General features: G+C 42.2%; 1 protein-coding gene across 6 annotated transcripts in view; it reads left to right on the forward strand.

Moving 5' to 3' along the window:
- The first annotated feature begins 1706 nt into the window (after window positions 1–1706).
- HIVEP2 (HIVEP zinc finger 2) overlaps window positions 1707–26882 on the forward strand; it is a 197630-nt gene continuing 172454 nt past the window's right edge. For 2 of the 6 annotated variants that reach the window (XM_030928435.1, XM_030928438.1), the window contains exon 1: window positions 1707–2572. The gene's annotated coding sequence lies outside the window, so the exon portion shown is untranslated. Of the gene's footprint in view, window positions 2573–2862; window positions 2966–26882 lie in introns of those variants that run through there. The other 4 variants (XM_010354972.2, XM_010354971.2, XM_030928439.1 and 1 more) reach the window with 3 other exon arrangements.

The raw sequence follows: 26882 nt of genomic DNA on the forward strand, positions 1-26882 counted from the left end.
ATTGTTCAGATTTTTCTCCTCTGAGGAAAAAATCGGTTAAAACAATGTATCACCGCTTTATTTGGCAGAGTTGCCCTTCTCGGCACTGTTGCCATAGCATAGGGACCTCAGAAATACACTGATTGTAGGCCAGAATGAACAACAAAACAAACACGGAACCAGCGGCGCTATTCTCGAAGGCATTAAGGGGCTGCCCTTCCTTTGCAATGCATTCATTTTTAATGAAAAGGGAAGGGGATATTTTATATGTCCTGACATTTGGTCCCTTTCCGCGAAATTTGAAACTCGAGACACAAAACATTCCCCAGTTGTTGGTGAAATACCTGCTTTAAAAGCAGAACCACAGTTATTGTCTTTGGCCCGGAATTCCTGAGACTCATTTCCACCCCTCCCACGGAGTCACCTGCTCAGGGGGAACCCCGGCCAGAAAGCCGGGTCGCGCCAGGTCAAATCTTGCGCGTCTCTTGTTTACTCCGCCCCGGGCAGGGCGGCGGCGCGGCCGGGGGGTGGGGAGGACGGATGGGACCCGCGGCGCCCTGGGCGCTCGGCTTGGCTCCGCAGGGTGCGGCGACTGGGGCATCTGGGAGGGGCTGCGCGCTGTCCCCGCTCGGCGGGGAGACCACCCGGAGGAGGCACTCGGGGCGCCGGCCCGGCCCAGCAGTCACTGGTCGCGCTCGGGCACCGTGGCCGCCTGGGAACCTCCCCCGAGGGTGCACACCAGTCCACACAGGCAGGGTAACGGCCCGAGGGATCCCCGGTGTCCCCCAGGTGTCGCCCGGCCTGGGAGGAAGCCCAGAGCTTCGACACCCACTCGCCTGGGATTCCCCGTCCCCCGACCCCGCTCTCCCAGGGCTGGGTGTGATTTCAACTCCGGTCCCTTCCGTGGAGAGCACACAGGCTGAAGGTGGCAGCTCTCCCCGAGGTTCCAGCGCGGCCCACCAGGAAACCGGCAGCTGCTCCTTGCGCCGCTGCCCACACCTATTTGAATATCCCGGCGAGGGCGGGCCGCGGTCCCAGAGCTGGGGGCCCCGGGGGCACCCTGGTGAGTGACCCCAGAGAAGGCAATTCGGGCGTTTAGAGCACGTGAAAAGTTCACGCGCCCGCAGGGGCACGGAAAGTGCTAGTAAAACACTTCGAAGCTCCATAAACGCAGCCAGGAGCCACAGCCTGATTTTGTTTTTCTTGATCGATAATTGTGAGTAGAGGCAGGGGCGAGGAGAGGCCAGGGTTCCTTGAGTACTGGGATCAAATCTAAGGACACTACTAATTATACAATCCCGTTCGTTAGGAAGGCAGACGACGATTCTCTGGGAAATGGGTAAGGGGTGGGATCGGAGGTTTCCACATCCTTAGAGGAAATTCTCAGGCTCCTAGAGATGCCCAAGTTTTGTTGCATGACAAGCAGACACCGACTCTCCGGGGAGTTCCCCGCTCCGACCGAGTGAGTGCATGGCCGCGATCTCCCTGCCCGGAGCGGCAGCCGTGGGGCCGGGCCTTGCCCTCCCGACCGCCTCCCTCCCCAGTCCCCCGCGCGCCGCACATCCCTCTCTCGCTCGCTGGCTCCAGACTGGTTTTTCTGGTTCAGCCTCCCTCCCTGGGACGCGCTGGGGGATCCGATGACGTCGCTGGCTGAGTCTCTCCCTCTTCCTCCCTCCCTCCCTCCCTCCGCCTCTCCCCCCAGTCCGCCCTCGCCGCGCACTCCTCCTAGTAACTTCTGTTCGGGGAGGCGCTGCCAGGAATAACCCGGTGCATCCACAGCCCGGGAGGGGAGGCGGCCGCTGCGGCTCCCGCACGCAGACAGCTGCGGCCCGGGCCTCGCGGCTCCCGCCTGAGCCCGGCTGCTCCTACCCCGGGCCCATCTCCGTACAGTGTCAGAAAAATAAATAAAGGCTAGAGGAGCCTGGGCTGGCGGTCGGGATCTCTTCCCTCCCTCCGCGCCCGCCCTCCCTCTGTCCTTAAGGAAATGCTACCAGACACCCCCCACCAGACACGCTCAGCCTTGGCGAGGAGCGGCCGCCGCGGCAGCAAGAACAAGGGCACCAGGGGGGTTTCCTCCCCCTCCTCCTCTCCCTCCTCCTCCTCCCCGTCCTCCTTCTCCTCCTCAGCGGTGACTTTCCAGGTGAGCGGCCGCCGCGGCTGCGAGGATCCCCCTCGCCCGCTCGGGCTCGGGCCGCCGCGTCGCGCCCTCCTCCCGCCCCTGTCACCCGGCGGCGGCCAGGAGCTGACAGCCGCCCGAGGGGCTCGCGGCCCGGAGGCGGGCGGCCGGCGGGAGGCGGGCTGGAGGTGAGGGGGTGGAAAGGAGGAGAGCGGGGCGCCGCCGAGCGCCGTCGCTCCCCGGAGGAGGGTCTCCGCGCAAACATCTTCGGTGACTGTGGCACAAGTCTTTGCCAAGTTGTGTCTTGGACCTTGACGCTCCCCGGAGCCCAGAGCAACTTGGAGGGTCTCCCGGCTCGTTCACAGCGTTCCTCCACGTCTCGCCTCTGGGGTGCTGGGTGCAGCCTCGGGGTGCGCGGAGGGCAGACCGGCCACCGCGAGAGCGGAGCGGCGGGAATCTAGGTCCCTCCTCGGCTCGGTAAGTGGCCTGGGCGCTGGGTTTTTCCTGCCTCCTTCGGCGCTGGTAGCTTGTTTCACTTTATATTGGAATCGCCGCCGCCGAACTCAGTTCCCCGCTCCGCGGCGCGTGCCCCTAGCCCCTTCCCGGTGGCCCAAGGGTGAGGGTCGGAGGGGGCGGGGATGGGGGGAGACCGTGGGAGGGGTGTCGGGCGCGTGGGGAAATGCGGGGAATACCCTGGCCGCGGATCTATGCAGATGAGGAGAGGCTGCTTTGCGTAATGTCCTGGGGGGAGGGGGCCGCGCGGGAGCGCTGGAGGCAGGAATGTGCCTGCTTACTAATGAGCGACGTGCACCGGCGCGCACGGCCCGGCCACCGCTGCGGCTGCGGCGGCCGGCGGCGGCCCGTTGTCAGGTAGCGGGGGAGGGGGCCGCGGCGCGCGGCGCGGGCGGCCGGGCGGGCGGCGCGAGGCCCGGGCCGCCGGCCTGCGGCCGAGCGAGCGCAGCGAAGGCGCTGGCTCTGGGCATTTCAGTGACTCCCTTTACCTCCCGGGCAAGGAAGGAAGGAAGGAGCGAAGGAAGGAAACGAGGAAGGAGGGGACTTTCTCGATGGAAGGTTCAGGCGGAGGCGCCCTCGCCTTGCGGGTTGAGCGGCCGCAGAGCGGCTCTGGCAGCTGCCGGCTGGACCCGCGCGCGTGGAGACGGGTGGGGGCGGTTTGCATGCGTGTTTGTCTGTGCGTCTGGCCGGGGATCGGGAAGGGACATGTGTGTTTGGGCTGTGCACTGTGGGGAGCTCGGTCTGCGCCTTTATGTCTGTTCCCTGAAGTGGGTGGAACGTTGGCCCGTTCCGGGAATGTTCCATGACGTGGTGCAGCCACAGGAAGGGGGTTAACGAGGGGCTCTCTGCCGCGGGAGCACTGCCGGCTGCTATCAAAGCAGATGTGCTGCTGCTCCTCCTCTTTCACCTCCTTTCACCCCCCACCCCCCGCCTTTCCATTCTGTGCCTCTGGTACGGGTAGGGGTGAGACAGGAAAACATTGCTCTGGGTGTGTGGGTGTGTGTGTGTGTGAGTGAGAGGTTGGGGGAGGGGGTGCTAATGTGCATGTGTGGGGTCTGTCGTATTTGTTGGCGGGGAGGGGGTGGACTCCAGATCCGCTCTGCTACCCCAGCTGTTATCACAGATCGGTGCGCTTTATACGCATGTGCCTCCAGCGTTTGGTCCTTCTTACATAACACATCCAGTGCAGCAGAGGACAGGAGAAAATGCGACCCCAACCCTCCAAACCCAAATTGGGTGAGGGGATAGAAGGTCAGGAAGCGTCTCTGGGTGTCGTCCTTCAGGGACTTGGTTCCTAGTGGGGGAAAGGAAGAAGGGAAGGAGGGTTTCTTCAAGTGGCTCCTATCCTCTCTGACTTAAAAGCATCTAACTAAAAAGGACTGCAGGCACTAGTCCTCCCTAACGGGAAAGCTTGTAACCTGCTACACCAAGGGAACGGGGGCACTTTAACCTCGGGAGTGCAGAGAAGAGAGAGGGTCCTTAATCAAGACACTTGGAGGAGAGGAGCAATAATGTGTTGGCGGCAGATGGGGGGCGCTGGGGATGACTTGGAGGAGAACAGAGGAATCTCTTGATAATAGGTTTCACTGGAGGCCTTAGGACACCTGTAATGGCTTAGCATTCACACGGGAAGCTGTGTGTGCAACTGACATTGCAAAACCCTTATTCTCTGCAGAGTTATTTAGGCCTAAAATGAATATAGAAAGGCTTGTTTCCTGTACTTTCATTATAATGGAAAATTTGAACTGATTTTTCTCCTTCATTTTCTGCCATTTAAAAAATAACTCAATTTACCTCCAAATGAATATTGGTACTCGCCCCCAACCCTAAAGCTAGACCTCAATAATTCACGAGAGAACTGTTTTTCTAGCATACCCAGAGCCCTAGTCAAGGGCTATCGATTTTTCTCTTCAGTACAGTTGTTTCTTTTGTAGTGCATAATCAAGCCCAGAAATTACTTGAAATATTAATAAGATCCATTTTAATTAAATTTGCAATGAGCTGTCCTCCTAGAAAAAGGCCATTTAACTTTATCAGAAACGTTTCCTCCAGTGATATAGTAATATTTGGTGATATTTGTCCTTGAGCAAACCAAGTTATTTTAAATATTTGCACATATAGATCACATATATTTGCTACATATGTAGCAGATGCCTCATTTCTTTTTCACCTTATAAGAGTGCCAAAAGCAGAATTTTAACAAAGTAGATTGTGGAATGAGTAGATTGGGTTTGATTTTTAGGATATAGGCCAAATGGTTTATCAGAACAGAAATGCCCTTTCTGTGAGTAAAGTGGGTATCATTTTCATTATTAAGAGAAAATTCCCTGTGGAACCCTAAGGAGTCGTACCAAATGACAACTGTACATTTGCATTGTGAACTGAAAAGGAGTTACCAGTATTTACTTAATGATAGTGTGTTTGTTTCAAGTGTCATAATCCCTTTTGACCACCAGGTTTGAAATATGCAGTATATTTCTTATATACAGAAACGTATTACATTATAATGATGACTCTTTTGAACATTGTCTGAGCCAATTTCTTGCGTTGAGCATAGGTCAGGTATAAAACAAAATTTGCTCATTGGCATCTGTATTTTTGTTACAGTGATTGTATTTTATGTGGCTAACTTTATTAGAGATGGCTTATGTTTATACAAGGATATTCAAGAGTAAATTGATGTGTGACTGATTCAGGGACAATTTTTGGAATGGTGGTATATTAATGATCTTACAAATTTAAGATCTAACTGATTTTTAATTGGTTAGATCCTTGTAGAGGTGTTTGGTAAAATACCACTGAAGTACATAAAACATTTATATATTCCTATTTAACATGGAATGTGGAAATTTTCCTATGTGTATATTATCACATAGGAAAATAATGCTCTTTGATTACACTGAAAGATTAACCAGCAGAATATTTTGATTGATCAGGCTCCTTTGCGTGAGATGTGTTTGTGAATGTTCTTGTTACCATGAAAACAGAACAGAGGACAGTATATATGGAGACATTCCTTGTGGAGTAATGGTGCATGTGTCTGCTTGAACTTTTGGTGCTTTGTCACTATTCAGAAAATCAGGTTGACTCTTTTATGCTGATTTAATTTAAAATGAAAAATCTTATTCCAGAATTTGCCATTTTTTTTCGAAGCAGGGCTCATTTTAACAGCAGCAATAACAACCCTTTGTGTTGTACACTGTATTGGGTTTCAGCTTTTGAATTATAACAAGTACACTATTTGAGTTGGGTTTCAGTTTTTAAATTATTATCAATAATTAGCTAAAGTCAATTTGAAAGCTTCACATAGCAAAAATAATTTTAAAGATTGATAGAAAATGTTAGTTGGCATGAGTGAAAGTATAATCCATAAGGATGTAAAGTAATTTGATAACTGATGTGGTAATTATTATCATAAGGGAAAAGTGGCTAAGGTCAACTGGATGTATGGTTGTGGATCAGACAGGCTACTCATCTCCTGTTTGTTAAAAATGAACACTGTTTTCACATTTTGGTATGTGATCAGCATCAGCAGAACTCTCTCTTGGTCTATACATTAATTCTGTAGGTGGAGAAACGGTTCACAGTTTAAATATCTACCTGAAAATTTCAATGATATGCTTCCAGTTCATGGATTTATATGTGAATTCATCATCAATTCATATTTTGGCTAAAACTTGGGATTTAACTGTTACAACTTTTAAAGTGATATTATAAAAAGGAGCACTGGAAGTTTGCTAACTCAATGAAATTAAGGTATCATAAGGAACTTCAAACCATCCAGAGTGTATGGATTCGCTTTAACCATACAGGCAGATCCTTTATTAATATGGAGCTAAACTTTAGTGAATATTCAAGTGAGGGCTCTCCTGTGAAACCTGTAGGATTTACAGTGTTTGAAGTTGTGGATGAACACAGAGGATTAAAGAAAAATAGGAAAACTTTATGAAAATAAGATCATGCTTGTTTTAAAGTAATTGTATGAGAAGTAATATTTTCTCTTTGTTCCTGGTATTTAGTGACAGTTAAAAGCACTGCTTTCTGTATGATATTTATAGCAATGCTTCTGAAAAAAAGGTTGAGTAAACCAGTATTTGTAGCTATGAGATGCCACTAACTAATTTGGGAAAACATTTTAGCACTTTATTATTGTGTCACAACTCCGAAATCATCGTGAGAAAGAGGATAACATAGCATTCTTGGTCTGTGCAATCTTTGGCTTATCTAAGCCAAATTGTGAATATCGACATTAGATAGACACAGGCCTAAACTGGCTTCATGACTACATTTAGAATAGAATCAGAACTGCCTGATATTTGGGTTACTATTGTTCTAGGCCGAATTTGTGCTATCCTGACATACACTCCCATCACTCATCATTTGAGGTATTACCTATGACATGTGATCTATTCTACAAGTGTCTATAATCTTAGATTTCCAACCCCCTTAAAACTTGAGATCTAATTGTTTAGCTCTATCTGAGAAAGTACTTTGGAGAGAGGAAGAGATGGACATGATGTTTATGTGCCTGAGGGTGATTCTCGGCCGAAAGAAGAGGTGGTCTCATCTGCTACTTCTGGGTCATAGGGGGATGGAAGTAAGTTCAGGAAGTACCCAGGGCCAATCTTTTTGACTTTTCACTTATGTATAATCTTAATCCTCTATTCAGAGTACTATGACTGGTGCACTATTATTGTTGGTCAATGCAATTCACTCTCTCAGTCATTCAACAAGTATTTCCTGTAGATTAGGCCTTCTGCTAGACATGCAGGGTATAAATAATGACCCGAACCACTAAAGGAGCTCCTTTCCAGGAGTTAAAAACAAGCCAGTGGGGCTGATAACAAGATAAAGGTAATGCAGGGCCTTGAAGGAAGGTTGACTGCAGACATGATTATCCAACCTGACAAATGTGAGGACTGCCTTTGGCAAATCAGGACACATCATGACCCTCCAAATGACCATGTTACAGGTTGATCCTTGGAGAGGGAATTTTGAGGGGCAGGGCCTTGAAATTGGAAGAACCTTGGTAACGCGTGTCTCTTCTCAGTGCTTCCACATCAATTGTCTTGGAGCATATGGAATTTTTAATGACTGTATATATAACGACTTCAGTTTGAAGGATTTACCTGTAAATTAACTATTATTATTTGCAGATTTTTAAAATAACAAATAATTTAAGTTTTAAAAATACTTATTTGGTGCTCCAGTTAACAAAAATGGCCAGCATCATTGATTCAATTAATAAATAACTACCAATTCAGAAGTCTTTACAAGGTCACTGTGTGAAGTAACCAATTAATCTTTGGAACCCTGCATGAGCTAGATCTACATATTTTCAAACAACTAGCAAGGGACTGAGACATTCAATTATCCCAATAATTTCTCCTCATAATTGCAAATATCAGGATCTTTGGAGAAATTTAGATCTGATTTCTTACTTTCCATGTGATTAGGGGTCTGTGTGACATGAAAATATGAGTAGAAACAGAGGTTAGTGAAAAATCACTTTCCTTTGTTTTGTCCACTGCATCATTTGATTACTTTTTTTTTTCCGTTTTATAATTTATATAATGTAGGAAATTCAATTTGGGTGACAAAAAGAGTCTTTTTAAATTTTTATTTACTTATTTGAGACGGAGCCTTACTCTGTTGCTTAGGCTGGAGTGCAGTAGTGCGATCTCAGCTCACTGCAACCTCCACCTCCTGGGTTCACGCAATTCTCTGCCTCAGCCTCCCGAGTAGCTGGGATTACAGGTGCTCGCCACCACGCCTGGCTAATTTCTTTATTTTTGGTAGAGACGGGATTTCACCATCTTGGCCAGGCTTGTCTTGAACGCCTGACCTCAGGTGATCCACCCACCTTGGCCTCCCAAAGTGCTGGGATTATAGGTGTGAGCCACCACGCTGGGCCAAAAAGAGTCTATTTTATGTAGTAGTTCCAAGCTTGGGCTCTGCAGTCAGCTCAAGAGTCAGAATGAAAAACAGAGATAAAAGGATGATGATTTCCAACTTCAAACATTTTACAATCTAGAAGAGACATGACTTATAGTAAACTTTATTAAAACTTACAAGTGGGAGTAGAGTATAAATGAAAGCAGGATTTTTTCCAACTGGAAAGATTAGAGGGTTCTTATGAGAGGAGGGGATTCTTTTTTTTACTGAGGACCTTGGATGTTAAGTAGAATTTCACTGAGTAAAGAAGGGAGGCAGGAGCTCCCCATACTCTGACCTGGAATGGGAGGGGACAGGGATAGTGCCAGGGCAGAGGAGGAGTTGGGAGCCTGGAAAGGTACATAGCTCCAGATCTTTTGGTGCCTTGAAGACCTGCAGAGAAAGCTGGGCATCACTGAAGGTTTTTGAGCAGCGGAGTGGTGCTGTAAAGTGTGTGTTTCAGAAAGCTTATAAGGGTATACGGGATGAATATCTTGGTGGCAAGGAGACAGTTAGATTGCCAAAATATCCTAAAGAGAAGTAATGAAAGTTGCCCCTACTGAACGATAATATGAATTCTTTTATTCTGTTAATTGATGTGTTTAAAAGTACCCTAAAAATCATAAGTAACAAAAGTGATTAAAATATTTTGTTAAACATGGCCAAATGTGTATGACAGGTTGTCAATTTGAACAACATTATAAGTATTGCATTATTATTTTAACCTAATATAATTTGTTTTACTACGGAATGTATTTATAGATATGAGTAGTGAAAGTTGACCATCAAACACCAACTTGCAGACATGTTTATACTTAAAATTACAAGGTAATTATATGTTTAGGAATACATGTATGAGGAATGGAGCAGTGATACATTTCGTGGTTAGTTGGAATACTGCTTTTTAATTGATACCCAGCTGTATCTAAATCATTACAATACTGCACAGATAGTGTAGCACAGTGTATTTGAAATGCAGCACTTTGTTGGGCAAAGATTTATTTAATGGTTTCATTTTCTCTGCAAAACAAAAAAAAGCAGGAGATAATCGAAGCTCTTATTATTTGCATTGTGGCAGATTTCACTTGAGTTCAGAAGCCTAGGAAAAAGGTGGGACTTTTGAAAGTAGGGCAGTAGGTAAATGTAGACACACCTTCATTTGTATTTGATTAGGGATCTGACAGCATGCATATGTTGTGTACAGGTTTGCACGTGTGCATACACACATATACAAATTGGAGAAAACCATAGGTGTTCTGTGAGAGAGAAAATTTTGCTACTTATACAGTGTGACTTCTCATCCTGATAGTTGCAGAAAATATTTCTTTTAAAATGGAGATTAATGTCTAATTCCATATAAAGAAGATTATAGGAAAGGTGATTAAAACTGTAAGTAGCTTTGTTCACTAAGACGCTAGATTTATTTGACACAGTGTTTTATTTCTTTTGGAAGGCAGACAACTAGTTTAATAGTGTACATATGAAACGCTAATTTGTCTTGTTAATTGGATGCAATTAAATTGAGGTTATTTTATACTGCTTAATTGTTAGAAAATTACATGCGTTGCCATGCCTGTGTAATGCGAAGCAGAAGCGGAGGGTATAGCCGGAGTGGGGCTGGGAGGGGCGCAAGATCTAGTCCTGTCTTTGCAATTAACTTTCTGTGAAAATTGGAAACAAGTCATCGAAGCTCTTTGGACCTCATTTGGAAATGGAAGAGATTGGAACAGATGGCTCCTAAAGCTTCTTCCAGCTCATATTCTATCAGTTTATAAATTCTACTTTGTAGTTGTAGAGAATGCAATGTCATTATATTCTGTAATTATGGTATTACAAGGATGAACAAGGCACTTAAAAAAATCAGCACAGTGCCAATTTAGCAAATCCGTTAGAAGGAAGGCAATTTCGGCTTAAAGAGCACTCACCTGGCCGGGCGCGGTGGCTCAAGCCTGTAATCCCAGCACTTTGGGAGGCCGAGATGGGTGGATCACGAGGTCAGGAGATCGAGACCATCCTGGCTAACATGGTGAAACCCTGTCTCTACTAAAAAATACAAAAAACTAGCCGGGCGAGGTGGCGGGCGCCTGTAGTCCCAGCTACTCGGGAGGCTGAGGCAGGAGAATGGCGTAAACCCGGGAGGCGGAGCTTGCAGTGAGCTGAGATCAGGCCACTGCACTCCAGCCCGGGCAACAGAGCGAGACTCCGTTTCAAAAAAAAAAGAACACTCACCTGTGCCAGGCTCCATCCCAGGCTGTCTCCCCACATTACGTCACTTAGTCCTAACAACCACCCTGAGAAGATTTGGTTTTTTATCTTGATGTGTACACTTAAAGAAACTTCCATTCAGAAAGGTTTTTGCAGGGATGGTTTGATAGTCATTGGTGAAGCAGGATTCGAACTCAGGGTTTTTTGGCTCCGAAAATGCTTTGTCTTTTTACCATTTCATGCAGTATAAGCAATTGTTTACACATCAAAATTATTTCAAATATTTAAAAAAGGTCAACCATATTTATCACTTAGCACAATGTTTCCCCTTAGTAGTATATGGATAAACAGGTAGCCTATGGGATTAAGAACCTGGATTTGAAGTCAGACAGAATAGGGCAAATTCCAACTCCACTACCACCTGGGGGAATTTGGGTAAGTTACTTAACCTCCCTGAAGTTACAAAATGAGGATAATACCCATTCAAGGGTCATTGTGAAATTTTTATGAGAATGTGTGCACCCATCTCAATGAGCACATAGTAAACGTTTAATACCTGGTAGCTATGGGTTATTATTAACAAGGTATTAGACCATAAGAAAAACACAGGACAATTCAAATTGTTGTGACAGTAAACTATTAAATTTTCAAATGGTCCATTAAACTCTTGACTGAAATGGTTTAAGAAACAATGTTAGAATGACATGGTTTCACATTCGACAGTTAACAAATGGAAACATCAATTAAAATCTGGGGTGTTTCTCACTGAGCCCAGCCAGTGCTGTGCCAATGAAGTGAACTTAATTCTCTGATTCTTTGTGGAAAATCATTCTGAAGTTTTTGCTCTAAAAATAACTTTGGGGGCCTGAATTACCCAACTTGAACTTCTGTGCAAGAGCTAGAGGACCAGTGATTACTCGTGGGGCCTTGGGCCTACTTAAGAGATACAACTTGGGTGTTCACAGGACTGTTAACTTTAATTTAAAAAAATTTATTAATTCAACAGAGATGTATTAAACACCTGCTCTGGGAAAGGTGCTGTTCTAGACACTGGCGATCCATCAATAGACAAAAATAGTTAAAAAATAAATTGCTTGCCTTCATGGAGTTTACATTCTAGTAGACTAATTTAGAAACTTTTTATGGCTAATTCAGTCACTGTATTACTTTTCAGTTTTTACAGGAATCTCTGCTTTTATAGTGGTCTCTCTTAACCCAAATAACATTTAAAGAAACATTGTAAGACTTATTAAATCACTAATGAAATACCCCATTTTTTTATATATATGTGGATGTATGTAGGTACATATATTTCATAGTAAGGTAGTTTTCGACACCTAAATATATAGTACTAAATTTTTTTAAAATTTCATTTTTATGGTTCAGCATTATGGCCCGTCATACCTGTAGAATTAGGTGCTGGTGGCCAGGTGCAGTGGCTTATGGCTGTGATTCCAGCACTTGGGGAGGCTGAGGTGGGTGGATCACAAGGTCAGGAGTTTAAGACCAGCCTGGCCAATATGATGAAACCCCATCTCTCCTAAAAATACAAAAATTAGCCGGATGTGGTGACACGTGCTTATAGTCCCAGCTACCTGGGAGGCAGAGACAGGAGAATCGCTTGAACTCGAGAGGTACAGATCGCCTCACTGCACTCCAGCCTGGGTGACAGAGTGAGACGCTGTCTCAAAAAAAAAAAAAAAGAAAAAGAAAAAGAGAGAGCGAGAAGAGAATTAAGTGCTGGCTGTTTTATTGTGGGCAAGGAAAAATAATGGTTTACAAATGACACATCCTTTTTTTTTTTCTTGAGACAAATTCTTGCTGTGTCACCCAGGCTGGAGTGCAGTGGCGCGATCACGGTTCACTGCAGCCTTGACCTCCTGGGCTCAAATGATCCTCCCGCCTCAGTCTCCTGAGTAGCTGGGACTGCAGGCTGGTACCACCATGTGCAGCTAATTTTTGTGACCCATTCTCTTGTTAAATGCATTTATAAGCTTACCAAAGTGAAGTAATTAAACAAATTATATTCGGAATTTATATTTTTAATTTTAAGTGAATTATTCATCTTTTAACTGATAATTTTTGCTATAAAATTTCTAGTGGATTAGGATGATTTCACTTTCACAAAAGTGTGCTCAATACAGTGTATGACATGTGCTGGGCATACAGTTGATATTTGGTGGATGTTTAAAGTCATAATTCATTCTCAAGAAGCTTACTGTCCAAATGGTAAGGAAAAACACCTGCTACACTGTAAGATGGGGGTCATGAGAACCAGATGAAGGAGATCTTCCAGGAGCTCAAGTCCTGTCTGTCTTTGTGCCAATAGCCAGAGCTCATTAGTCTGTGCACCTTTATTTTATTATTGTTTTGTGACAGGGTCTCACTCTGTCACCCCCACTGAAGTGCAGTGGTGCAATCTGCGCTTACTGCAACCTCCGACTCCCAGGCTCAAACGATCCTCCCACCTCAGCCTCCCAAGTAGCTGGGACTACAGGCACCCGCCACCATACTGAGCTAATTTTTGTACTTTTTGTGGAGACAGGGTTTTGCCATATTGCCCAGGGTGGTCTCCAACTCCTGGGCTCAAGCCATCCACCCGCCTTGGCCTCCCAAAGTGCTGGAATTACTGCACCCAGCCTGTCTGTGCACTATTAAGTGCTTCTTGGCACATTCGATTTTAATGTTTTCCAGGAAACAAGTGCCTCCATGTGTCCCTCCAGCAATCCCAAACATCTCTTAAACGTAGTTGCGGGCTCCCCAGGCTCTAAACTCCCCATTTGTTTTTGCAGCAAGTGAACAAATATAGGGCCTTTTTGAATTATGTTTCTCCCTACAGTTGGATAGGTCAGCTTACAGCTGAACTGGGATTCTTCCACCTAGGACAGCTTTCTTTGACAATATTTTGTTCAGGGTGCTCTAAGAAGGACACTGTGTGAAGGTGGCTGTTGCTCATGAGTCTGGGGTTTGAGGAAGCATTGTTTCTTGGTGTGCCTGTTTGGATCAATTAGGTGTGAAAGAGGGAGTGTATTCCTTTCCCCCACTACGCACCCTTGCCCTATGTAGGCCAAGACAAATGGAGGAGGAAAGGCTGGGGTGAAACGGTTTCCTTTCATGCAAAGCAAGTGGTGAAAGCCTCTGTCTTTGCAACTCAGCAATGTCCCTTGGGATGGTCTTGATGGCTGGTAGACTACTTTATGGATAGATCATGGGAAGTTCAGCTTCTAATTATCCATGGAACAGTTATCAAACTTTATTTTTCTTTCTTCGCTGATACTTACATTTCAATAAATTCACTTTCTCTAAACAAGGGGAAAATCCAGGGTTATAAGCATTCAATTTATTTTCTTGTCAGTAGTCATGTGTCAAAGTTTATGTTGGGAGAGATATAAAGATATAGCCTTTTTGGGTAAAATGAGGATTTCAGATATCTTTTCTGCTCTTGTGAGGCTGTGCTCATTAGAGCCTACACTGGAGCTCTAGAGAACACCAGAATGAATGACTTGAAACTCTGACCCCACTAGTTGATTGCTTGCCTTATTATTGATTTTCAAAAAGATTCAGGCCAAGAGGCTGTACCTCTGTTATATTTCATTATTTCTTCATCCGTAAAAATGAAGCATTGTTTATAGCACTCACCTACCTCCTGGGAATACAGCAGGGTAACACAAGAGAATCGGAGTGGCTATTTTTAGTGTGTGAAGCAACACTAAGTTTTGAGAATAATTCAATTGTTGAAAAAAATCTGATACACAGCAATACAATGGTGACAAGGGTTAGTAGAGTGTTGTTGAGATAATTGACTGATATTGATGCAATTTATTACAGGCCTATGTAATTGTCTTATAAGTACCGCGCGCTAACCGATTGCGCCACTGGAGCCACTGGCCTATGTAATTGTTTTCAGAAAGATAATGGTCAGCAGTTCCACAGCTTGTTATAGTATCTCCTGATGGATTTAAATTTTGTGTAGGTCACTAATGCACTCGTGTCACAAAGTATTCAGATACTTGTACCCACATTCAAACAAAAGAAAAGGGATCTAAAGACATTTGTTTTTGGATTTGTAATCTGTTTACTTTTTCAAATGACCTCAGTACTATTCATGATAAACTTGGTGCCCAATTTCAATCAAGTGTAAATTTTAAAATGGGTCAAGTGGCTGAGAATATTCTAAATGACCTTTTAAAATAATAATCTGACGGTATAGAATATAACAAATAATTAGACACTGAGTGTGGAAGTTGAATTTTCTAATGGGCAAAGTCCAAGTCTGTCCAGTCATCAGTTGGTTTTTGGCTATGTTTGGTGGGAGTTTGCTAATGTGAAACCTAATGATGTCTGAAAGTGGTCCTGATGGGTATTAATAGCCATCTGGAAAAATTTTACATCTTCACAAATAATCCCAAGAATTTATACTGTGAAGACATTATCCTGATAGTTCTTCTTTTCCTGTATTCTTATGGGCGATGTAGGATGAGAGCAGTATGAAGGAAACAGAAGACATTTTGAAATTAATCACAAAATTTCCATGGCTTGGAAGCCTGCTATTGTTATGCTCACCCTTCTTATAGCTTTAAAATCAAACAATGCCAAACAGTCTATCTAACAGTTTTAATTTCCTTGGAGCCAAATTGATTTGGTTTAAATTTCATTTCAAATTTTTACAGTATGCCACACAGTTGTATACATCAGGCTACTATTCTTATTTGTATTTGACATGTAAATATTTGTGAATGGAACAGGCATGAAGAAATGAAATTCTGAGGTTCTTTTGGAACATGCAAATGACTGCTTCCTTACTCAGTGCAACCTGTTCCCAGTGCTTTCTTCCCGATGGGTCAGCTTTTGGTTTTGAGCAGGCTGCATCATCAGTCCCAGTTGAGCTTTTTGTGAGAAATTTTACTTCTTCCTTTCATTGTGATACAATTTGTGGTACTTCAACGATGCCTTATTTAGGGCATCTCTTAAAGTGTCTAATTTAAATATGCTGATTAATTTTCTTAGGTGTAGGATCTAATGTATTAGTTTTGGTTTGTCAACTGGTGACAGGACACTCTGCAATGTAAAGTTTCTTACAGAATTTCAGGATTAGATAAAACTATTGGAGGCATCATTTAATCTTTAACTGAGCGAGAAATCACTTAGGACAAATTACCAAGGCCTGCTTGCATTCAGTTTCTACTTCAACACCTTTTTATTTCTCGGGGAGGCCTATTCCGTTCTTGGACATTTCTAGTTACCAGCAGTTGAGCCCTTTCCAGCTATCTAGAACAAGTTTACTCATTGTCTTGCATGACAATCCTACAATTATTTAAAGATAGCAATCTTGTTTACCTTAAATATTCTTTTCTCCAGGGTAAATATTCCCACTTCTTCAACTGGACCTCATAGGATGTTGTTTTCATTTTTATTTTATTAATTTCCCAGGGATCAGATTGTTCATGTCTGAAATTTACTCCAGGCTGAGTTTTTTTAAATAACTCCTGAAAAATAAATTGCTTTTTACCATTTACTTTCCAGAAGACAGCCTCTTACCAACTGGCTTAGAAATGTTTTACAGAAAAGGACTAGCCATGCTTGCTGAGACTTTTTATGTAGTATAACTAGAACAGAGTTGGAATGTATAATAATGTAATGCAAATTGATTTTTAAAAATATAATTCTTGAGATTCTGGTATGTGCAAGATATATGGGAATATGAAGTAGAGTATAAATATACATAGAATATAAATGTAAGTAGAATATAAAATATAAAGAAGAGTCACTATTCTCATCATCAGGACTTTTATAATCTACCCTATTGAGGAAAAGAATGATGTAAGGGAAGCAGTAACTAAAAGAAGCAGGTTAAGTACCATGAGAGAGGCACATGTGACGTACTGAGAAGGTGCAACATCAACCCTGGCTGAGGTCTCAGGAGAGGTTTCATAGCAAAAGGAAATGCTTTACCTGGGCACACACACCAATATGGGAAAGTGTCAAGAGTATTTTCCGAGAAGCATTTCATTTGAGGGAAGCATAAAATATGTATTAAGTAATTGTTGGTGAGAAAGTTAGGAAGATTGGGATATATGGTCTAAAGACTGATATTTTAGCTTAAGGGGTTTGAACTTAAAACGATAGATAATGGTAGATGTAGTGTACTCCCATTGAGAGTTTGGTTCCTGAATTGTACAGTTCTGTAACTACATACACAACTTAATGAAGTGAAACAAACAGATAAAAGATAAGTATGTGAAAACTATGCAGATAATTCAATTGCATTTATAAGTAGCAGGGAGTATAAGACATGTTTGCTTTGAATTGGCATATTATTTTTATGTACTGTCTGTGTCCTAGAAAGCCAGCAGTCTTAAGGATGGTAAAGAGAAGGTTATAGTTTTCTGGGTAGTTTGTTAGAAAAATAAAGCCACTGAGCTTGAAGATACCAAAGTAGAAAAGGGTTCTATTGGAACCAAAGATTGTGAAGCAAGCAAGTAGGTAGGTAGGTTTTTCGTAAATGGTTCATTCATTCTTATATGTTCATGAGTGTTGTATGTGTGTGTGATTCACTTCTCTCTTCATTCCTATATATATCTGTTCAGTCAGTGAGCTCCCTTCCTTTCATTTCAGCTATTTAATTTGAGCTGGGCTTTGATTTGGGAAAGTACTGGCTCTAGAGGAACAACACAGTCGTTCAGTGTGTAATGGAAATAGGATGTGGACTTCAGAAAGAAGAGAGTCCTGATTTTGTCATCACATTTCTTGGGAGTCAGTTTTCTGGAAAAACAACAAATGATTGGTGAAAGCTCATTGGAGAAGGATATTACTCAATTTGGTTATTGCTAGAGAAGAGTGAAAATTTAGTATGCCCTTCTGAATATTTTTAGAGAGGAGGCCAGTTTGTGAAACAAGTCAGGCTGCCAGATACAGTGTGGCCATATCAAAGACTTGAAAGTCTATGAAAATGTGGAGACTCCTGAGATAGAGAACTTGGATCTCAGAAGCATGAACAGCCAAACATTTTGGTAACAACTTACTGTTTCTTTCATATTCTAACTACATATTTAAATGAAACCAATCCTGAATGAAGCAATGAGTTTTAAAATAGTTTGGGAAACTTCAAGTCTTAATCCTTTTCATTGTATGAAATAATCTATCTTATTAGGTTGGAATTGTGCACTTTCATGATGTACTTTAAGTAAGAAAAGTGGAGCATTTTAACTTTTTTCTAAAGAGAAAGTGTAAAATACATTATTCTGCAAAACTTCCTTTTATCCTCACAGTTATTTCTTTTCTTTCATGGTATAAAAGAGGTGCATTTGCAAACAGCACCAGGAACCTGAGGAACTTCTTTTTAAAAAATTTTTTTGGGTTCTGGTTTATATTTTCAATTGTGTGTTTATTCACAAGCTAATTTTCTTACTGTTGTCATACTGATCTTTATATCCTCAGTCTATACTAAATTTATGGTAATACTGATTTTATTTAGCCTGTTATTAGGATTATAAAATAAAACATTTTTTAGTCTTCCCTCTTTGTCCTTTCCAAGTGCCATCATCAGCAACTAAGTATAGACCAGAGAGCATGAATTTTGAATAAAATCTTCATTGAGCTTAGACGGTATTTGGGGAGTCACATGCAGCTTGGGGAGTGCTAATTGTATACCATTGGCAGATGATTTGAAGGAACAAGTATAAGTATGTTCAAATCAAAAACACAATAATTGCTGCAGAGATTTAATGGATAAAAGAACAATTGATATGAAGGGGAAAAGACATCCCAAAAAACGGTTGATATAGGATCATTCAGGAAACAGATATCCACTACAGTATTTCCTAGGATTGGATACACTGGAATCACATTTACAGTCAAGGATCGTTTGATACAGTTTGGGAAGCCAAGTAAATAAAGCAATTGGATGTGATTAGATGTTTTGCAGGTCCCTCTCAGCACTCACACTCAGGGGCACTGGCCACTGGGAAGTAAAGAAGTGGTTGCAGTTAGGAATAAGGAGTTTGAGAATGAGAAGAGTTTGGGATTGCTTTTCAGCAAGATTGAAAGGAGCCACTCTGAGGTTCCTATAGCTATGCTAGTCCTGAACTGAGTGGAGATTTCAGTTCTCTGAGCCTATTTCTTGACAAAATAGGGGTAGAAATATATATATATATATGAAGTAAATGGCAAACTCTAATGTACTATGCAAATTTAAGATATCATGTGATAAAGTTGTATTATTCAGATGTTTAGCAAATAAGACAACAGAATATTACTGAAGGGCTTTGCATCACTGTAAGTGGGGAAACCTAAGTTGCCTTTAATATTGCCTGAAATGGTACATGACTGGATAGCACAACTAACATATATTAAATTGTAAAGTCTTTTGATGTACCTTACCATATAAAAAAGTTTCAGTAACCTTCTAAAAATGAAACTTAAAGAAGCAGTAGAACCGAGGATGAATCTCATGAAAACATCGAGCTGATTTCTGTGCCTTTTCTTAAGATTAATTTCTGGTGAATTTATAGGTTACAATGCAATGCACATTTTAAGTGTCATGATACTCATAAAACCCTAAACACATGCTTAAAAATAGAGTTTATATTTTTAGGGTAGTTTTAGCTTCACAGCAAAATTCAGCGGAAGGTACAGAGATTTCCTATGTACTTCCTGTCCCCACATACACACAGCCTCCTCCACTATCCAAGTCTTGCGCTAGAGTGGTACCTTTGTTATAATCCAAGAACCTACACTGATACATCATGATCACCCCAGGTCCATAGTTTACATTGTTTTAATTCATGCCCTGATGTGAAACATTGCTTAGTTCAAATGTTAAAAGATGTTGACACAATAAAACATCTGTAATGTTTGTTCACCATGAGAACAGAATCTACAATTTGTTTTGTAGTTGACGATCTGTCTCAAACTGCACAAGCTGAAATTAAACTATTTCAATTTTTAATTCAACATCATAAAATACCTTATGGCCTTATTTTTAATCGTTATTAACCGTAAGCCACAGCTTCTCTACAATTACGCATGGTTATAATCTGGTTTATGGCTTGAAACAAAATGGAAGACTGGAAATTTAGAAGAAAGGAAACTTTAAAAATCTTTAAGAAACATGAATAGGTAATTTCCATTTTAAAACACTCTGGCTAAAGGTTTTGTTTGCTATTAAAGTGGATAAGTACAAGATTGAAAGATTCTTAAGAGATTCGGATTTTTAGAAGTCTAGTTGAGATAGGATAACTTAAGGTCCTAATAAATAAAAGGAGTTTATATGTTGTGTAGTGGGTGTTTTCATAATGAAAACATATAGAATATGCTTTTAGAAACGTCTCAGGGGGCCTTCTTGCCTACTTTCACCTCACTGGAGCTCTGCAGTGCAGAAATGTTCCTTTTCCTGTTTTATGTCTGACAGTTATTTACGGAATCCACAATTGGAGAGGAGACAGAAAACGAGGGGAAAACAACTGCAACAACGCTTACGTGATTTTTCACTTTTGATGACTTGGAAATAATCCTACTGGAAAAAAGAGTCATCTTTAGGGAAATTGCGTTGAAAATTACGCTGAGAAAAGTGCGCCTGGCCAGTGCGTCCTTCAAACACCTGGAAACGCACGCCTTTTCCTCCCTGTGGGAAATCCAGGCGGTGGAGGAGGGCAGCCTGTAGTCTGCGGCTGGGATCGCTGGGCTTGCGAGCTCGGTTTCCTCCAGGAGGAAGAGCAGCTCCGCCCCGCGCAGCCCCAAGGCTGGCCTCCGGTAGCAGCGCTGGGCCGGCCGGGGACTGAGGCGCCGGGAGCGCCCGCGGGAGAGGAGAGCCCTGGCCGCCCGCCCCGCTCCGCCGCGCGCTGCCTGCCCTGGACACGCCTGGACACGGCTTGAACTTTGGCCCCCGGTCCGCTCACACCCGAGGGAGCATGAATGCAATGACGTCTCCGCTGGACTCAGCTGCACAACAGGAAATGCTCTCGGCCTCCCCTCTTCCTGCCGGGAGAAAGTGGGGCTCGCCGCGCCCGGCTGCCGCCGCAGCGCCGGCCCAGACCTAGTTTCGGGGCCGCGGGCCCAGCGCCGGGAGCGGGTCCGGGAGGGAGAACGCGCCCCCCGGCCTAGGTTCACTGGCCCCGGCGTGTCGGGGGACTTCCGCGGTGCGGAAAACCCCGGGGGTCAGGGGACAGTTGTCCTCGCGGGGACCACAGCACTGGCACCTCCCTGACTGAGAGGACACCCAGTCAGGTGGGCCCGGAGCACCGGGGGCTCCCGAAGTGGGGCCTGATGGTGCCCAGGAGCGCTGACCCCAGGAGGCCTGAGTCCGTTTGTCATTGCCCGGATAGAATATAACGCTCTTTCTTTTCACAAAGCCCTGGCAGGAAACCCCTTGTTTAACTCTCCCTCTAACTGCCACCTTTTTACTTTATTGTGGAAACAAGATATGAATATTCAGTGCATAGCACAAACATCATGCCGTTTATACACTTCCAGACAGAACCATTACAAGAAAATGATCTCAGTGTTCATGATTTTAGCTGTTGTTATGTACGGAATATGATGAATTTGTTTTAATAGAATACTAATGATCTTGTGAATTTGAAGACAGTATCATAGCCTTGAATTTATCATACTGAAATTATTAGATGAACTTTTACTGTTTTTATAATGAAAATATTATTTTGCTAGAGGTAGACATAAAAAGTTGAACACAAGCAAGTTAATCTAAGTTGTTAAATTTTTAAAAAGTTTAAATTTGCATGAATCGTCTTTCGAATTATATTTGAGAATCGATGTTTAGTACTAATAATCTCTAATTTAGTAACTTGAACCTTACATGTCTTCCACACAGCTTGCAGGTCTGATAAAGAAGAGTTGTATCAGCTGAGCAGTCGTCATTGTGATTACGTCCCTGATTGACTCATGAATAGGCTTTGTAATGGTAGATTGTCCTTTTGGACACACAGCCAAAATGCTAAAGTTCACTGGGAGGTCTGCTAAGGTTTCTCATATCAAAGAGTTGACAGAGAAAGGACTTAGTAAATGAAAATACTATTTAGTAGTTCCTAGTAAACCTCAAAAATCATTCCAAATTGGAACATACACTATGTTTACATGTTTAAGTTAAACTGAGTCATGAAGCTAACCGCTGACATATGTATGCTTTTAGTAGTGTTGCCTAAATATGCTCCTTTAAAAGAAGTCCCCACAGGATTATGAGATGTACATATAGTACAATGTCATTTTTCTTGGGAAGCTTTCAGCTTACTTATGCAATAAGGAAATTTAAGGTTATTTGAATACATCTGGAATAATAGCTTTAGATTTTTGAAATTGTCTTTTTGGGGTAGCTTTTCCCTTTTTCCTTGACAAAATATAACACAACGATCCTTTTTCCCATCTGAGCTTATTTCAAGTTGTTATGGGTTATGAAATGCACAAAAATGTTGGTACAGATATACTTAGTGGTCCACTTAAAATAAAATTGGAAATTAAGAATAGAGGGGAGGTTGTGGCTCCTTGGTATTATGTTAGGAGAGCAGAATCCATTATAGTACACTCTTGCAGTTAAACAATTTGGAGGCAAACAAGGTTATGTGAGTGACAAAGTTTGGTAAAACTGGAAAGCACTATGTTAATGCAAGATTACTTTCTGAAAATGTGATTCTCATTCCCTTTTTTCCTTCACAATAAAATTGTATAGGAACGTTTGTCTAGTAGAACAAGGAGAACTTCTAAAATGCATGTTAGTTTCATCCTTTGAGGTCACATATTGGGTCTCCTGCCTTCTATTTACTCTCTATAATCTTTAAAACAGAGAGAGCAAATAGAAGGCAGGGGATCCAACTATGTGGCCTCAAAGGATGTGGCCGCAAAGGTACTATGAAAGTATTTATTTAGTTGTATCATAGGGACCAGTTACTCCAGATTTGTATGAATAATAATCCCCAGATTTTATGCAGCATCATGTTGGAGGTGCTAAGTAGGATCCTTAGACATACTAGTTGAATCTCATAATCACCAGGAGATTAACATACTATTTTATGAAAAATGGAGTGTGAGGAGTCTTTATGGACTGCATAGATTCTGAATTTTTATAACGTTGATCCAAACCCAGTACCTTGTCTGTAATTATAGTCTAAGCATATGTGATTTGATTAATACATGAATTACAAATATATCTACTTTTGGGCATATATTCCGCTTTTTGTACTGCAGAAGAATTTTGTGCCTTTGCAGTAACCAAAACTATAGTTCTGTTTAGGGTCAGTAGGAGAATCTCTTTTTCCTCTTAACTGAAAGTTTGTGTTTCTTGGAGGAAAATCCTAGAATAAATGCAATCCTCCATTGTATCTTGGAATTACAATTTGAAATATCTTAAACAGTATTTTTTGAAAGAATTGGTTGTCTACTGTGTGCCTTTTCCAATGAGCTACATAAGTAAAGGCAGAGTTTGTCTTTTCCTCTCTGAGTGCTTAATGCCTAGAACAGTGTCCGACCCGGAGCAGTTGCTCAGAGCACAGGTGCTGAATGAAGAAATAAAGATGATACTGCCATCTCTCATATTTCAGATGCTATTTTGTGGTCTTCGATCATAATTTTAGAATTCTGTTTTTGTTAAGAGGTTTAAATTCAGCAAAGGTGAGATATTATTTGATTTTTAATGAAATGTAAACATACAGCAGATGCACAATAAACATTTATTAAAAAACCACCAAAAGAAGCATGATACTGCAATCCTGATGCTTTATTTACTATTCTAGTCATTTGCAATCCTCCTTTTGCATCTAATGAGAGTCATTTTTTAAAAAGCTCATTGACCTATTGATTTATAAAAGAAGACATTTAGCAAAGCTAAAGAGAGGCCCACTTGAATTTGAATCATTTTAACTAGCGCTTAACCCTTGGGCTCTGCATGGCGGTTTGAGATCCAAAGATTCTTTGAGCTCTTAAACCTATTTCATATTTGATTATTTATTGCCTAACAGGATCTTTGATGCCACATTTGAGCCTTTCTGGAAATCGGGATTATGGATTAAAAGCCATTGCTGTACCTCCTGCCTGGTGTGTGCCTGACATAGAATCTAGGGGCTTCATAGGGCTGGCTTTGTGGGCATGTGACCTGTGCATTTGCACAGGGCTCCAAGCTCAGAAGGGCCCTGAGTCTGGTTTAATGATCTGCTGTCACTGTCTTGAAATTAAGTTTTGAGCAAGGGGTCTTCATTTCTCTGCCTTGCTAAGGTACAACTGAATAAAAAACAGATGATGTGTTTGGGATCCATCCAATATATCAGCTTAATTGGAATATTATTTGGAATCAAATATGAATGGTTTTGAAAAAGAAAATCTTCTCCAAAGTGTTCAATATATCCTCTTGGTTAGAACATAGGAGACTGTAGCTAACATCATGGGAAATATAATAGGTAGCATTAACTATCTTATTTTTAAATGTCATATGTTATATTTTGGTTCATGTTTATCTTATTGTTCACTATTAAATATTTAACTATGTTTTATTTTTTTGTTTTTATTTTTTTGAGACGGAGTCTTGCTCTGTCGCCCAGGCTGGAGTACAGTGGCGCGGTCTCAGCTAACTGCAACCTCCACCTCCCAGATTCAAGCAATTCCCTACCTCAGCCTCCTGAGTAGCTGGGATTATAGGCTCCCATTACCATGCCTGGCTAATTTTTGTATTTTTAGTAGAGACAGGGTTTCGCCATCTTGGCCAGGCTGGTCTTAAACTCCTGACCTTGTGATCCACCCGCCTCAGCCTCCCAAAGTGCTAAGATTACAGGTGTGAGCCACTGCGCCAGGCCTAAATATTTAACTATGAAATATTTATCTCTATTATCAGTGGTATAATTATTTACTAATTACTGATTTATTGATAATACTCTGTTAAGATATTGGGCAGGATTTCTATTAAAACATGTTTGTTTTCTGGAGAGTACTATGTGTTTACATGAATACATGTTCATGTAACTACTATGTATTTACATACTCATACCTGCAAAATAATAGGAGGGGACAAGACAGTCTTTTAAAAAAAATCTGTATTTGAGGCTCTCTAGGGATGTGCATGTCATAATTCTTATTGAGAGCCAGTTCTGTTGCTTAATCAGACTTATGACTGGAAAAGAGGCAGTCATTATAGAGTGGGATCAGAACTGTGGGTTTCAGAGCTGGCCCACCTGGGTTTGAATACTGTCTCAGCTACTTTCTAGTTGTATGACTTTCGGCAAGTTATGTTTTTTTCCTTAGCCTCCAGTTTGCTCACCTGTTAAAGAGGGATACCTCTTAAAACAGACCTTGTGAGGATTGAGTGTACTAATATGTGTAAAGAACCTGGGCTGCAGTAAGCACTCAATAAATGCAGTTCAGGCCACTCTGGATCTTACTATTTTAAAATAGTTAAAAATATATTTATGTGGTTATTTATGTTTATTAAATGTGAATTGAGAGCTTGTATTGCTATCCCCAAAGACATCATAGTCAAGTTGAGGAACTGACTTGCAATTCAAGAATCAGGATATTGGAATAAGGGCAAAAGTAGGGGGAGAAGGGCCTGGAGGGAGCCCTAAACCCTCCTTGCAGAAGAGGTGAAATGGAACATTCCTTCAGCTGCCCTTGGAAGAATCAATAGACACTGAGAGCAGCTTGGTGAGGGTTTGAGAATGCATAGGGAGTTTGGGGAATTTTAAATAGCTTAGTATGGCTGAAGTTTAAAGGACAAGTGGGAGATTGTGAATAACGGGGTAGAGATGTAAGATGAGGCCGGATCCTGAGGATGTGGACTAGAGGGACAGGAGGGAAATGAAGAAAGGGTCACATCTTAGAAGCCAACAAAGTTGAGTTTCCCCAAAGAGACTTTAAGCATCAACACTATATGCTATGGAGAGTTACAGTAAGAACTGAAAAGTGATTAATAATTAGGAAATTGCTGACATGTACTTTCATCTGTCATTTGCTATTTAGTGTGAATGACTAGTTAAGCTTTGATTTTTTGGAAGTGTGGAGAAGACATCTAAATTAGACCCCAAAGTTTTTGACTAAAGGAGGATTAAGTCCTAGATTTCCAAAAGAAGTTTGACAATCCTTTTTCTCCCTTGTTCTTTCAGATTAGGATTAACCACTGGTTTGAGATTAGTACATGGCCCGACTTAGATTGTAATCCTTAGTAGGGATAGGGCAATAGAGCCTTATTTGATCACTGTAACTTCAGAATCTGATGGGGTTTTTAGTTCATAATGATAATTTAAAAAAACTGAAGGTCAGTTACTTTTCTAGTCCCTTTACATGTGTTATCCTCTTTTTTTTTTCTTTTGAGGCAGAGTCTCATTGTATGACCCTGACTGGAGTGCAATGGCACACTCTCGGCTCACTGCAACCTCTGCCTCCTGGGTTCAAGTGATTTTCATGCCTCAGCCTCCCCAGTAGCTAGGATTACAGGCATGTGGCATCACACCTGTCTAATTTTTGTGTTTTTAATAGAGACAGGTTTTGCCATGTTGGCCAGGCTGGTCTCAAACTCCTGGCCTCAAGCGATCTGCCTGCCTCTCAAAGTGCTGGGATTACAAGCATGAGCCACCTTGCCCAGCCTATCCTCATATTTTAAACTTTTTATTTTTTTGAGGCAGGGCTGTTTGTCTTCTTATTTTATAGATGAAAACAATGGAAGGGCAGTGAAGTTAAATATCTTGTCACACTGCTAGTATGTTTTGGAGCTTGCATTTAAGCTCTGGCAGTCCTAATTCAAATCCTAGACTTTCCTTTTTCATGACCTACTTCCTTACTGTAGCTCTGTATACTTTTGCTGAATGAATGGGTGAATGAATGAAAACATTGGGGAAAAGAGATGGATTTATATATGTATATTGAGACAGGATCTCACTCTGTCACTCATTATGGATTGCAGTGGCATGATAATAGCTCACTACAGCCTCCCGGGCTCATGTGATCCTCCTACCTCAGTCACCCAAGTAGCTGGGACTACAGGCATGTGCTCCCATTCCCAGCTAATTTTTTAAATTTTTTGTAGACATGGGTTCTCCCTATGTTGCTTAGGCTGGTCTGGAACTTCTGGGCTCAAATGATCCTCCTGCCTCAGTCTCCCAAAGTGCTAGGATTACAGGTGTGAGCCACCATGCCCAGCTGGATT

This window comes from Rhinopithecus roxellana, chromosome 4, assembly GCF_007565055.1.
Source record: "Rhinopithecus roxellana isolate Shanxi Qingling chromosome 4, ASM756505v1, whole genome shotgun sequence".
NCBI lineage: Eukaryota > Metazoa > Chordata > Mammalia > Primates > Cercopithecidae > Rhinopithecus > Rhinopithecus roxellana.